The sequence below is a fragment of the Zalophus californianus genome, chromosome 2 (genome assembly GCF_009762305.2).
Source record: "Zalophus californianus isolate mZalCal1 chromosome 2, mZalCal1.pri.v2, whole genome shotgun sequence".
In the NCBI taxonomy this organism is placed as follows: Eukaryota; Metazoa; Chordata; class Mammalia; order Carnivora; family Otariidae; genus Zalophus; species Zalophus californianus.
The window spans coordinates 14,651,639-14,665,376 of record NC_045596.1 but is presented as its reverse complement, the minus strand read 5'-3'; the positions used below and the strand labels follow the sequence as shown (position 1 = coordinate 14,665,376).

The window sequence follows — 13,738 nt, the reverse complement described above, 5'->3', positions numbered from 1 at the left end:
TTCTCTTGAGGTAGTCTCCTTCTATGCCTAATTTTTTGAGTTTTTATAAAAGGTGTTGACTTTCACCAAATGCTTTCTCTGCATCAAATGAGATGATCACGTAGGAGGTTTTTTCCTCCCCTTCCTTCAGTTAATGTGGTGTATTATATTGATTGATTCCACTCTCTTCTTTCTGTCCCAAGGGAGGAGCTGGGAAATGGGTGCCATATTAGTTTTCCCTCCAATACTACTTACTAGGTTTCCCCAACCCAAGCTCAAATGTAGAAAGCCAGAAGGGTACTCCACTGAGATATTGGTGCACTTGTCAGAAGGGATACTGACATCAGGCTTTAATTTGCTAAGCTATAGAATTTCACAGACCCATCTTATTCTGTTACTAAGTCAGAACATATTGAATGGTTTTTTTGCAAACTTTGACTAGCATCTTTGGTAAGGCAAAAGGATTTGGTGACAGACACTCTCTTTGGAAAGCTTACATCTAAACCTGGCTGGAGCTGCTTAGAACTGCACTGCAAAGAGCAAAGAGATTGAAGTCTTAATGTAGGCCTGACTGGACTTTTAAAAATATCTAGAAATGAAACTTTGTTTATATATGAAAATGGCCAAAAAAGCTATAAATCAGTTCAAAAACAGATGCCCAACTTACAATGGTTTGACTTAAGATTTGTTTGGCTTTATGATGGTATGAAAGGAATATGCATCCAGTAGAAACTATACTTCAAATTTTAACCTTTTATCTCTTCCCAGGCGAGCAATATGCAGTACACATACTCTCTTGCGATGCTGGGCAGGGGCGGTGACCCACAGCTCTCAGTCAGCCAGTAATCAAGAGGGTAAGGAACCAACACACTGACAACCATTATGTTCCCATACAACCACTGTGTTTTTCACTTTCAGTACAGTAGTCAATAAATTACATGAGACATTGAACGCTATTATCATATAGGCTTTGTGCTTTTAGATACTTTTGCCCAACTGTAGGCTAATATAAGTGTGCTGACTACATTTAAGGTAGACTAGGCTGAGGTATGATGTTTGGTAGGTTAAGTATACCTCGTGAATTTTCTACCTACAATATTTTCAACTTATGATGGTTTATTGGGAGGTAACCCCATTGTAAGTCAAGGAAGATCTGTACTGGGCTGGGAAGGGGGGGCGGGTGATGTAGCAAAGTGAGTGACAAGGAAAGAAGTGAACTGATTTCTGTTTGCACTCCTAAGTCCAGCACTTCGAGGGTACTACAGGTAGATGTGTAAATACACTGAAAGGTATCCAGGATGCACTGCCAACATTTTAAAAAAGGAGAGTTCATTTCATCTTGAAACTGTCATAGACAGTTTTGTAAAGGAGGTGAGATTTTGGGCTGTGAGCTGGTATTTAAGGGAGGTGGAGTGGGATGGGGGCAACACTGCAGATAGGGACAAATAAGAACAGTGAAAGGAAGAATGTTTAAGATTTTCCAAAGGAAAGTTAAGTACCTAGTTTGATGGACAGACAAACATGATGTAGAATATAAAATGTTGAAAGATCTGGAAAAGTAGATTGGTGTATGATACTGAAAGTCTTTAGTTGGAGAGGCTAGAATTTTGGTGGGGAGGGAGATGGGGGTTTGGAGGAAAAGCAGTGAAGTAATTTCCTCAACAGAACATGAGATGATCAAAGTAATGTTTTAGGATGTATAATCTAACACGATGGAAGCCAAAGGTGGAAATGCGTCAGGAAACGACTTTAAGATTTCAGTTACACCACCTGCTCCCTCATCTTTGGGTTTCTTTAAAGCATTCCTCATGCAAAGATAACCTTCCACCAACCTTGTTCATTTTTAGCCTATAGAAAATGCATTAATTGTAAACCCAGAATTAGAATCCCGGTCATATGACTCCCCAAACTCACATTATTAGCCACCATACAGTCAGTTCACAATCAGATCTATTATGAATACTCTTACATCGCTACCATTCCCCTTGTGATAGTGGGGAGAGGGGAGGATTCTGTAAATTAGAGACTTTATTTTATTTCACTTTATTTTCTGCTTTCATCTCATGATCATACTAACATGATCTTAACTTAAAATACTGCTGATGGGGCACCTGGGTGGCTCAGTTGTTAAGCATCTGCCTTCAGCTCAGGTCATGATCCCAGGGTCCTGGGATCGAGCCCCGCATCGGGCTCCCTGCTCAGCAGGAGGCCTGCTTCTCCCTCTCCCACTCCCCCTGCTTGTGTTCCCTCTCTCGCTATATCTCTCTCTGTCAAACAAATAAAATCTTTACCAAAAAAGAAAGAAAGAAAGAAAAAGAAAAGAAAACACTGCTGACTCACCAGAAGTCCAAGAAATTAATCTGCACATCTCTAAAACAATCCAAAGTGAGAACCAGAATTTATATTGGTTCCCAAACTGGAGCTATCTTTGGTAATTTAATTCTTTTCTCTTAAGTGCTCTGTGTTTATTCTTCAGTGGGAAGTCCTCAGAGAATACACTGCATATATTTTGAAAATGGTCTTAACTAGGGTCCTTTGCCTTCACAGAATAAAATCAGCCATTCCACGTACCATGAGCCCAAGAGTCAGGTTTCCATTTTATCTTTTTGTAAAACATAATGCTTTAAACTATGAGAACACGTGTGAATGTACCACTGGACGTGGGGGCCTTGCTGGGTCTCTTTGGACCATTCTCAGGTCAGCCTTATAAGCAACTATTGTTCATAAGGAGAGTGACTAGTCTTTTTTTTTTTTCCCATGTTAATCTTGCTTTAATGGCAACACTCTTTACAGAGACCTGTTTAGCACTTGTGATTGTAAAATACTTGAATTGAATTTGTTGCTTTAACATAAATTAAATTCTTTAGGCAAGAATACTCTTTTATTTGACAAACATAAATGTATGACAAGATTACTGTTCATAACCACACCTTGCAATTGTGTACATAACTTGTACTGGAGCTTCTGCTTACAATAAACTCATTTTAATATTTTTCTCATTTATACATTGTGCTCGACTCATGTTTTTCATTTGGGAACATGTAAAATCATATGCATTTTAGTTTACAAAAGAAGTGTGGCGTTTTCCCCCTTTGATATGAAAACACTTATTAATGTTTGAATGGAGCTTTCAAAAGTCAAGAAGATTTAATTTGAAACTTATGAATAAAAGATTTGCACTTGGGTTAAATTTTTCTCCAAAGCACCTGTGTCTTTCCTTTATTGATCATTATGTTGCACAAGAAAGCTGTGCTAATTTACTGTGTTGCTATTTTAATTAATGCTCAACTGAATTTATTCATCCAGAGATACAACACCAGCATCTCCACGCATGGGTCAGTGCTTTGAACTCTTTCTTCAACATGCTTTTCTTTTTAGAGAGGACTTCATGCAAATGAGAACAAAAATCCTCTTAGTTTCAAGTCATAATCAATTTAAATAAATTATTTTAGAATCAATTTAGGCAAAGACCTAAAGAAATTAGCCACATCATTCCACATTCAGGTTCAAGACTACCCAAGATTTTATAACAAAACTAACTCACAGTCTTCAACACTTCTTCCACATAGAAAGTATAAAATGTTGAGGAGTTAGGAGATTAAGGAGGAATTTTAGGAAAGCCACTGGGATGTTTTAAGTCCTTCCATCCCTAAGAGATCAGGGATGAGAGCGCCTGCCCTTCACCTCAAAACTAGGGAAAGGAGTTTCCAATGAACACTCAGGGCATTTATGATATGTCCTGGCAACTTGGGAAACAGAGTGGACTCGCTTATGTCTCTTGCCTGAAAAATATAAAGAGGGACAAACCGACTCAAAGAGGCCACTTGAAACAGCACCATGGAAACAGCAGTTTGGGAATCAATTGCATTGCCTAAGAAGATGAGCCAAAGTAGCTGGTTCCCATAGCAGACGTGACACAGAGTGAGTTTCCTTCTCCCACACATGTATAGGCAAAGGACCTCAGAAGATCCCCTGAAAACAAGAATTGTATTTTCTGCCACCCAAACTCAGGAAAAAGTCACAAATGACCAGGCAATAACTTAATACCCTTCTCCGTTTAGAGAATTAGATTAGAGAGTTCCCAGTGAGGAGAAAAGGGTCTAAAAAGAACTCAGGAAACTTCCCAATAAGTGAATGAGTCAACTTTTCAAATAGCTCCTAGACCCAGAGAGCACCAAACCCAGCCCATTCACGTTACTTTCTGGAATGATGGAATTTCCCTGGTCCTTACATAAAGATACGCCTCCATTGCTGAAAATTTCCCAAGTTTCACTGGTCAGAAACCGCTGGAAGAACAAAAGTTCTGGTAGCGTAAAGGGAAGCACTCTTTGGAGTCCTACCCCTATTCCTGCACACAATCAGCTTGAATCAGGCTCTAGCTAAGAGGTGGAATGGGAAAGCTGGCCCTCAAACAAAGTTTTAAGATTTTGATTATGATGCTATACTGGACAAATTAATGACTGAATTGATACTCCTTTGTGGGAAGAAGTTACAAAGAACTTTTCGTTATCTGAGAGTGAACAGAAGATTCATGAGTCCGGACTTCAGCTAACTTTTTTACTCCGGTGGACAGAAGAACCAGTCCCAAAAATTGGGTTTGAATGGACAGTAGGGGGTGTTGTTGCTAAAAAGGGAGTCACTTATTTAACATAGTAGTTTTACTTCCCTCACAGCCTTTGTGTGGCACATACACACTTGTTAAAAATCTTTAAATTTTCCACCAACTGGTCAGTTCTTCATCTTCTTAAAGTTATTCCGTAAACCCAAAGGGCTATGATTATTGAAAAAGTGATCTTGCCATCACCACTAAGATTATATTTACTATTGTCCTTGCTCCACCTGTTCAATGTTCTGTAATCTGGCTTCACCTCCTGCCATCTACATGGAATGTTTCTTTTCAAGATCACTTATGGCTTCTCTTCCTAGTTATTAAATGCAGTGCAAAATGTACAAATATTTTTTTAACACAGCTAAACTCTCCCTTCTCTCTTCCCACTTTTCTAACAACTCTCCTCACTTTTCTAACAATTCTCCAAGTTGGATTTACTTTATAAGAACTCAAGCTCTGCAGTCAGACATCCTGAGCTTCAAACCCACATCCATCACTTGTAGCTGTGTGCCCTGGGAATCATTTATTCTCCCTAAACCTTCATTTCCCCATATATAAAGTGAGAGCATAATAGCATGTTATTTGGCACAGAGTATTATATAATGAGCACTCAGTGTTAACTAGCCTTTACTATTTTTATTGTCAGAATCGACCAGTCTCTCCCTCTGAGTCTCCACATTGAACTCCATTCTTCATCCTACACATGAAATACTTGTATTTCCTGGAGTTATGTATTTGGCTCTCTTCTCTGTGTAATGTATATATTCAACATATTTTATTTCTTTCATTTCCATACCTGCAACTATCACCTATGTTCTTAAAATTCACAAATTCAGGCTCATGCCTCTCTTCTAAACTACAGATCAAAATATATAGCTGCTTTTTGAAAATTTCTAGTTGTTACCCATTACCTCCCCAAACCCAACATTTCTAAAATCAAACTTCAACCATTCTCACCCTCCAATCCAATATGCACACCCACATGCACACACATATACAGACACACGCACACATGTACACTTTTTGGACTTTCATTTCCTAGGTAGGTACTAACATAACAAACATCCTAGTCACTTATGCCAGAAATGGATGAGATCTCCTACATTTCTTTTTGTCCCTCATTTCCCATCCCAGTTTGTCACTAAACACTGTAAACTCTGTACCCCAAGTATTTCTCAAATAAGTCAACACTTCTCCATTGCTAGTCTCATAATTAGGAAAAAATAAAGGCCAGAACACACATAGCTCTTTGTGATTTAGCCAGTGCTCATCTTTTCTCTCACGATTCCTCTCCCTTAAAGCTTGATTGTCAGCTACGTCTAACTATTTCAGTTTCCTGAATGCATCAGATTTTCTCTTCATTTCTTGGCTTTGAATATTGTGTGCTCCCTGCCCAGCCTGTGTCCACTTAAGTATATATTTGATCCAAAACCAGTACAGGGGAGCCTGGATGGTGCAAGTGGTTAAGTGACCAACTCTTGCTTTCAGCTCGGGTAATGATTTTAGGATTGTGATCTCTGGGTCCTGAGATCAAGCCCCGCATGCAGTTCCACACTCAGCAGAGAATCTGCTTAAGATTCTCTTCTCCCTCTGCTCCTTCCCCCGCCCCAACGTGCATGGACATGTGTGCTCTCTTTCTCTCAAATAAATAAATAAATCTTAAAAAAAATAAAGCAAGTACAAACAAGCTGAGCACCACTGACCACATTATCTCAACAACCGTAGCATGTAAGTATCATCACCATTCTCTTTTTAGAGAAGAGACAAGAAGTTCAGAAAGGTTAAGTAACTTACACCTGGTCCTTCAGCTAGAAGTTGTTAGAGCCACATCTGGAATTATTTAGGGGCTAAGTAAATGGTAGGTTGGTTGGTTGGTTGGTTGGTTGGATCCTGGGAATTATTATTCCTGTTATTTCTAAGGATATCAAAATAAAGAATCAGATATTTTGAGTAATTTATCCAAAATCATATAACTGATTCATAATAAAGCAGGGATTTAAATCTTTTGTTATATTTGGTTGCCTTTTCCACGTCTTCAGACAAAACGAAAAATACATCATCATGGCACAAAGTGACCACAATTTTGTTCAAACAGTTCCCCTCACCATTCTGAACTCGCCCCCTTTCCCTCCTTTCACCAATGGACTTTTTCAAGACCCGAATAAAATACTATACACTCCTTCTGATCTTCCAGTCGATCACTACAGTGATTCACTCCTTTAAACTCCCATAACATTTACAATCTATATCATCTGGGCTCAAACTTAACCCTATGTGACTTGCATTATTTCTTTTTATTTTTTTTTTAATTTTTTAAAGATTTATTTATTTATTTTAGAGAGAGAGAGAAAGCGTGCACTGGAGGCACAGAGGGAGAGAGAAAGAGGCAGAGAAGCAGACTCCCCACTGAGTGCAGAGCCTGATGCAAGGCTTGGTCCCACAACCCTGAGATCATGACCTGAGCCGAAATCAAGAGCTGGACGCTTAACCAACTGAGCCACCCAGGCGTCCCCATTATTTCTTTTTTAACTCCTCTTTATATTAATTATCTTTTATTAAGGTATAAATTACAGAGTAAAATTCCTATTTTTTGTATATAACAGATGCTCTGAGTTTTGCAAATGCATAGTCATACTAAATCACTAAAATCAAAATATAGAAAAATTCCATTAATGCAAAAAACGAACCTCCCCCATTCCCATGTCATCATCCTTCCCTCTTATCCCACCTAGGCTCTGACAATAATTGAACCATTTTGGGGGTCTATAGGTTGGTATTTTCCAGGATGTCCAATACATGGAATCACACAGTATATAGCCTTTGGGAGCTAGCTTCTTTCACTTACTGTAACACAGCCAAGATTCACCCACATCGAGCGAGTATCAGTAGTTGGTTCCTTTACTTTGTTGAGTAATATTCCATAGTGTGATGTGCCACAGTTTATCCATTCACCTGTTAATGGACAAGTTATTTTCAGTTTTTGTCATTTATGAATAAAGTTAACACAGATGTTTACATATGATTTTTACATTAAAAAACTATTTGTTTCATGTGGCTATATTCCCAGAAAGGGATGGTAAGTGGATATTTAACTTTATAAGATATTACCAACCTGTTTTCCACAGTTATTGCACAATTTTGCATCTTCAACAGCCAATTATGCACATTCCAACTGCTCTCTATCCTCACAAACACAATGTATTATCAGTTAAAAAATCTTTGCCATGTTAATAGTAGTATCTCATCATGCTTTTAATTTATATTTTCCTCATGATTAATGATGTTTAGAATTTTTGCATGTGCATATGTGCATATTTATATCTTCTTTGGTAAAGTATCAGTTTAAAATTTTTTCAAAAACATATTTCAATTATTGTTTGTTTTCTTCCCATTGAGTTCTAGGTGTTCTTTATTTATCCTAGATACAGATTCCTTATCAGATATGTGATAAAAAAAATTTTTCTTTCAGTCTATGATTTGTATATTTTTTTAAAGATTTATTTATTTTGGTGGGGGAGAGAGAGTGAGGGAGGGACAGAAAGAGTCTTAAGCAGACTCTGCACTGAGTGCACAGCCTGATGCAGGGCTCTATCTCACAACCCTGAGATCACAACCCGAGCCGAAACCAAGAGTCAGACACTGTACCCAGGCATCCCTATCACTTGTATTTTTATTTTCTTAAGAGTGTCTTTCGAAGAGCAGCAGTTTTGAAATTCTCTGTGTTGATAAATTCCAATATATCATTTTTTTTCTTTTTTTATTGTGTTCTTGTGGTCTAACCAAAGAAAGCTTTGTCTATCCAGGGTCACAAAGATTTTTCTCCTATGTTATTTTCTAAAAATTTTACATTTTTAGAATTTATTTTTAGGTATATGACCCATTCTGAGTTTAAGGATCAAAGTTTTTGTTTTGTTTTTGGTATATGGATGTCCAATTGTTCTAGGATCACTGGTTGAAAATAGATACCCTGTAAATCTTCAGACAAGCTATAGGCTTCGTGTTTAATGAGATAAAGGATATCCAATAGTTTTTCAAAGGACAGCACATATATGTGAGTCACTGATCTATGAGAATTTAGGCTATGAAAATCACTGGTCATTTCAACTATGAATTACCTTTACTCCTTTGTTAAAATTCCATTGATCCTATACCTTGGGTCTACTTCTGGACTCCATACTCTGTCCCTTTGATCTATGTATCAGTAATTTTACCAACACCACACTGCTTTGAATACTGTAGCTATAAGTCTTAAAATTAAGTAGTTCAAGTACCCCAGAAATTTTTGAAAAATTCTGTTTTCTTATTTCAAATAAATTAATAAATAATAAATAAATAAATAATTTTAATATATAGAAATGTGATTAGTTTTGTACATTGACTTTATATCCTGCAATCAATACTAAACTCACTTTTTAGTTCCAGTAGTTTTTTTTGTAAATTCTTTAGTATTCTCCAAATAGATAATTATATTGTCTGAAAATAGAGATTGTTTTACTTCTTTCTTTATTTCCTATCAGTATGAATTAATTAAAACCTAGAGTATGATATTCATGAAAGCATTAAGAGTGGGCAAACTTGTCTTGTTCTCTGTCTTAATAGACAAGCATTCAGTTTTCCACCATTAAGAAGTTAGCTATCTTTTTCTATAGATGCCTTTTATCATGTTGAGGAAGTTTCCTTCTGTTCCTACTTTGCTATAAGTTTTTATCATGAATGGATATCGAATTTTGATAAAGTCATTTTCTGCATCTTCTGGGAGGATCAAATGATTTTTCTTCTTTAGATTGTTGATGTGATAATTTATACTGATTAATTTTCAAATGCTGAACAATCATCAGATTCCTAGGATAAACTTCACTTTATCATGAGATATATACACACACATAAACATATATTATATTTACATATATTTCATTTGTGAAAATTAAATTCTCATCCGGGAAGATTGAGCACAGTGTAGCCTATTCTGTTCCACCTTTAAATCAGCAGCTGGAACAAAGCGGTAGAGTTCAAGGTCACCAGTATGCTAATGACAAATAGCAAGATTCATAATGACACTAACAAGATGGATACAGGTTATGTAAAGTATTAATTACTAAGGTCAAAAACATACAGGTATAAGATATATATATATATGTATATATATTTCTTTTTTTAAAGAAATAAAACAACCTTTGGGTTGTTCCTTGCATGGCAAACCTAATATACAGAAATATTTATAAACTCCAACTTAAGAAAATAAAAACAAGTCCAACTTAAGGTTTTGATAGTTTTATACTACATTAAAGTATGAAAAACTAACATATGAAAAGTGACAATCTTGCTATGAGGCCCTCAAAATATGTCTCTCTCCCATTCAGACATAATCTATAAATACCTTTATATTTTTATACATATATATACTAAGAATTTAAAACCTTATTCTGTTTGGAAAACTTTAAATGTTTTTAAAACTATGAAATTTTCTATATTTTAACAATTAACACATAATAAAACACCTAATCATTAAGAATTAAGTCAACATTGAATTTTACATAAATTTCACAAAATGTAATAAAATTTAAAATTTGGGAAATATTCAGAGGAGAGTAACCAAGAAGTTAAAGAGAAATAACATCAAAAAGGAACTAGGAGCATTGGTAATATTTTCCAATACCAAACAACCTTTAGTTTGAAAGTAGATTGTACTTGTTCTGAGAATTAAAAATCAGAGTCTATCACTAGGCAAGTGTTCTCTCTAGAAGTAGTGAATTCCTCCATCACTACGGTTGTTTATGCTTAGAATGTATGGCCACTTCCCAAGGATGATGCAGACAAGATTCAAGCATAGAGGTGAGAATCTGGAGAGAGAGAATAAAACTATCACATAAATGACCCACAGGCTGTATTTTATCTCCTCCATCTGGAGGCTACAGTTCCTGAAACAGACAATAAAATTGCACCAGGCGGGCTCTGTTCTCTTGATTTCCGTGGCAACCAAGAGCACAGTATACTCTCAAAGGTTACAATTGTTGGTGTATTCTCCAATGGCAACATCAGGGCTACCTTAAGGACTCTTCTGGGTCAAAATGCAAATGTGAATTTGTTTCTGCATTATGTGATAGTAGGGATTGTTTAGATTGTTTAGAGGGCGGTTTAGAAAGAGGATCTAGGTCAAAGGAACCAAAGGAAACAGGATGCTCCCCCAACGACACTTGTGCAGTGGCATCATGACTAGCACAAAGCTGAGTCCCGTATAAAATCAGAGCCCAGAATCAGCTCAACAATCCCCTCTTCCTCCTCTTCCTCTCAGACCAGAGCTCATGTTGAAAGCCAAGTGCTTTAATAGACTGAAGCCAGCTGGAGAGTGAGTCATATATGTGAGTCACTGATCTATGAGAATTTAGGCTATGAAAAACAAAAAAATGTGACAGGTTCGCTAGGAGACTTCCCTTCCGTAGATGGTCTTGGAGCCCTATGGAGAACCACAACTCCAGGTCACACCTTTCAGAAACCAGCACTTTTCAAAGTCCCACCTCTCTTGGGTCTCTGTCTTGGTCTATTGCTCTCCTCCCTCTGCCAGCATAAGTCTAGGCTACCCACCCCAATGAATGTTCCTTGGCCTATTTATGTAGTGTTTAGGGCCAGAATTGTTTAGTTTTATAACTTGTATTCCCTCTTAGCCTTGAAATCTTTAAGAGTTGCCCCTGGCCTTAGAGAAATGTAAGAATGTAACATAACTTGTTGGTAACCCCAGTTTCCTTGACTCTGGCTAGTGTATACAAGCAGAGAATGCGAATCGAGGTTAGTGGGAGAGTGTTCTGTTGTGTTGTACTGTATAAAGGCTATTTTTTCCTCTTGGTTAATAGGAAAATAGATACCCTGTAAATCTTCAGACAAGCTATAGGCTTCGTGTTTAATGAGATAAAGGATATCCAATAGTTTTTCAAAGGACAGCACAGTTGGAATAAAATAACCCAAGTATTAGCAATTTGCATGCTCTATATACAATTGGTGCTGTTTTTACTGAGTATTTAAACAATGCACTTAAAGCATAAGGTTTGAAACAAAGATAGACATACTCACTGCTTTCTAAGTGTTTGTGGTCCTTACAATGATCGGCATAAGCCTCTTAATAAGACAGAAATCCTATTTGACTGAACTGTCTCGTTTTAGCAAAGACATCACATCACTCTGTAGCCCTATTTTAGAGGCTGCCACACAATTCCTTTATTTTTGTTCTGTATCTGAAGAATGGAAACCTCCAAATGTGATTTGATCTATCTTAAAATCAACTTAATTGAGTAAACATCATTGTACGAGATGCTGCACAAGTCACATTTTGCACCCTGCTTTCAAGGAAATCATACTATTTAGAAGGAGAAGAAAATAAGCAAATAATAACTACAAGTTGACAAGTGACCATGTAAGGGCGGGTTTTATGCAGCTGGCTCTGAAGGGTCAAGTTAAAATTTCACAGAGGAGTCATGCCAAGTTGGATTTTGAATGACAAATGGAAATTCCCCCCAATTGAAAATGAAAGATATTTCAGAGGGAGAGATTTATAGCTTTGTTCAGGAATCCATAAGTAGCTCAACATGGCTGTCAGATAAATAAAGCGTTGCTTGAGGGGATGGGATGGAGAACTGCTAGAGAGAAAACTGGACAGATGGATGAGGGAGAGATCAGAAAGGACTAATATGCAATGCTAAGAAGCTTGGACTTCACTCCATACAGAATTGGAGGCCTTCATTGGATTTTAATCAGAGGAACAGTTTGATCAGATTTTATTTTAAAAAGAAAGTTACATGGAGGCTAGATTAAATTGAGACAAGACTGAAGTGGAGGTTGGGGGGGGTCATTCAAGATACTATTGAAGACTCAGGAGAAAAACAATTCGGGTTTGAATTAAAGTGGGGGGTGGATATGTGGGGGTGCACTAAAGAGGTAATTTAAGGGTGGAAATTATAAGACCAGTGACTAGAAATTGTGGCGGAGGGCAAGAGAGCTCAGGGGAGTAGGAAATGTGTGAGTGAAAGAGTCAAGGATAATTTCAAAATTTCAGAGATCTCCTATTTGGATTTTTCTCCCCAGAAACATTGTGCCTGACATCCCTGCTACTCCAACTGTGGTCCAGGAAATTACTGGAAGCTCTGGCATCAACAAGAAGTATACCGGAAATTAAAATCCCTAGGCTCCTTCGCAGAACATCTAGTGGCAACGTCTAGGAATCTTGCTCTCCAGTTGATTCTCACACATGCTGAAGTGTGAGAAGCACTGTTGCCTGTGATTAAAACCAAGATCCTGCACATCCCTCCCAAGAAAAGTCCTCCTTCCTCTCATCCATTTCTCGTCGCACTCCTGCCTGAAGGCTAAATGAAAGCAGCCCATAAGCGTGGTGTCAGAATTTGGAAGTGAGCAACCTTTCCCTAATACTAACTGTGAGGCTTATTCCATATGGCTGTGGCAATGTAATGACAGGGCTGAGGCGCCTCACAACCCACTTGGTGTCACCCCAATATGGTATGTGCCTACTTGTGAGTGCATGAGACAGAAGCACTCACAAAGAATAGACACTGCAGTACTTGAACTTATGTCTATTTGCTCTCCATAGTTCTCATTTCGATACTACCAATGACAGCAGTATCCTACTGTGACACCCTTTATTATAAATGCCTCCATTGTAAATAGTGCAGGAAAGAGAAGCTGAACTTACAAGGCAATCGTGAAAGGATGGAAAACCTTGTTCCTAATTAGGCTCTTGAGTTTGAAAAACTCTATTCTCTTCATGAGAGGAAATACTTCAGACTGAGCATCAGGAGAAAGAGATGGTATATAAGAATTGAGAATAGGAGATTGACAGACGAAAGGGAATGTCCGATTTGTGGCATTTCTGAATAGCGGTTTTCAGTGTTCTGCCTCAGATTGTTTCACCCTATCTACTATTCTTTCCCTTTCTCTCTCCCACAATTGCAGCGTTTTGAGTTGTAACTTTCTCGATTCATCTCCTTCCTCTCAATTTATTAATCTCTGTTTTGAATGAGAAATACTTCTAAAGGAGCACACAACTTTCTTCTTTTTCAAAGAAACATCCCAGTGAAATGAAAATGAAGATACCTGCAGAAAGAAAGGAAACAAGGGGGGAAGGCAAGGAAGACCACACTTAGAAAA

The 13,738-nt window shown here is 37.5% G+C and overlaps 1 long non-coding RNA gene across 1 annotated transcript in view; it reads right to left on the bottom strand.

Annotated features, from left to right (window-relative positions):
* The window catches only part of LOC113925977, a 313,329-nt gene extending 305,789 nt beyond the window's left edge, over window positions 1-7,540 (bottom strand). The window contains exon 1 of the long non-coding RNA XR_003521101.2: window positions 7,434-7,540. This is a non-coding gene — a long non-coding RNA (uncharacterized LOC113925977). The remainder of the gene's footprint in view (window positions 1-7,433) is intronic.
* Between the last annotated feature and the right edge of the window lie 6,198 nt (window positions 7,541-13,738).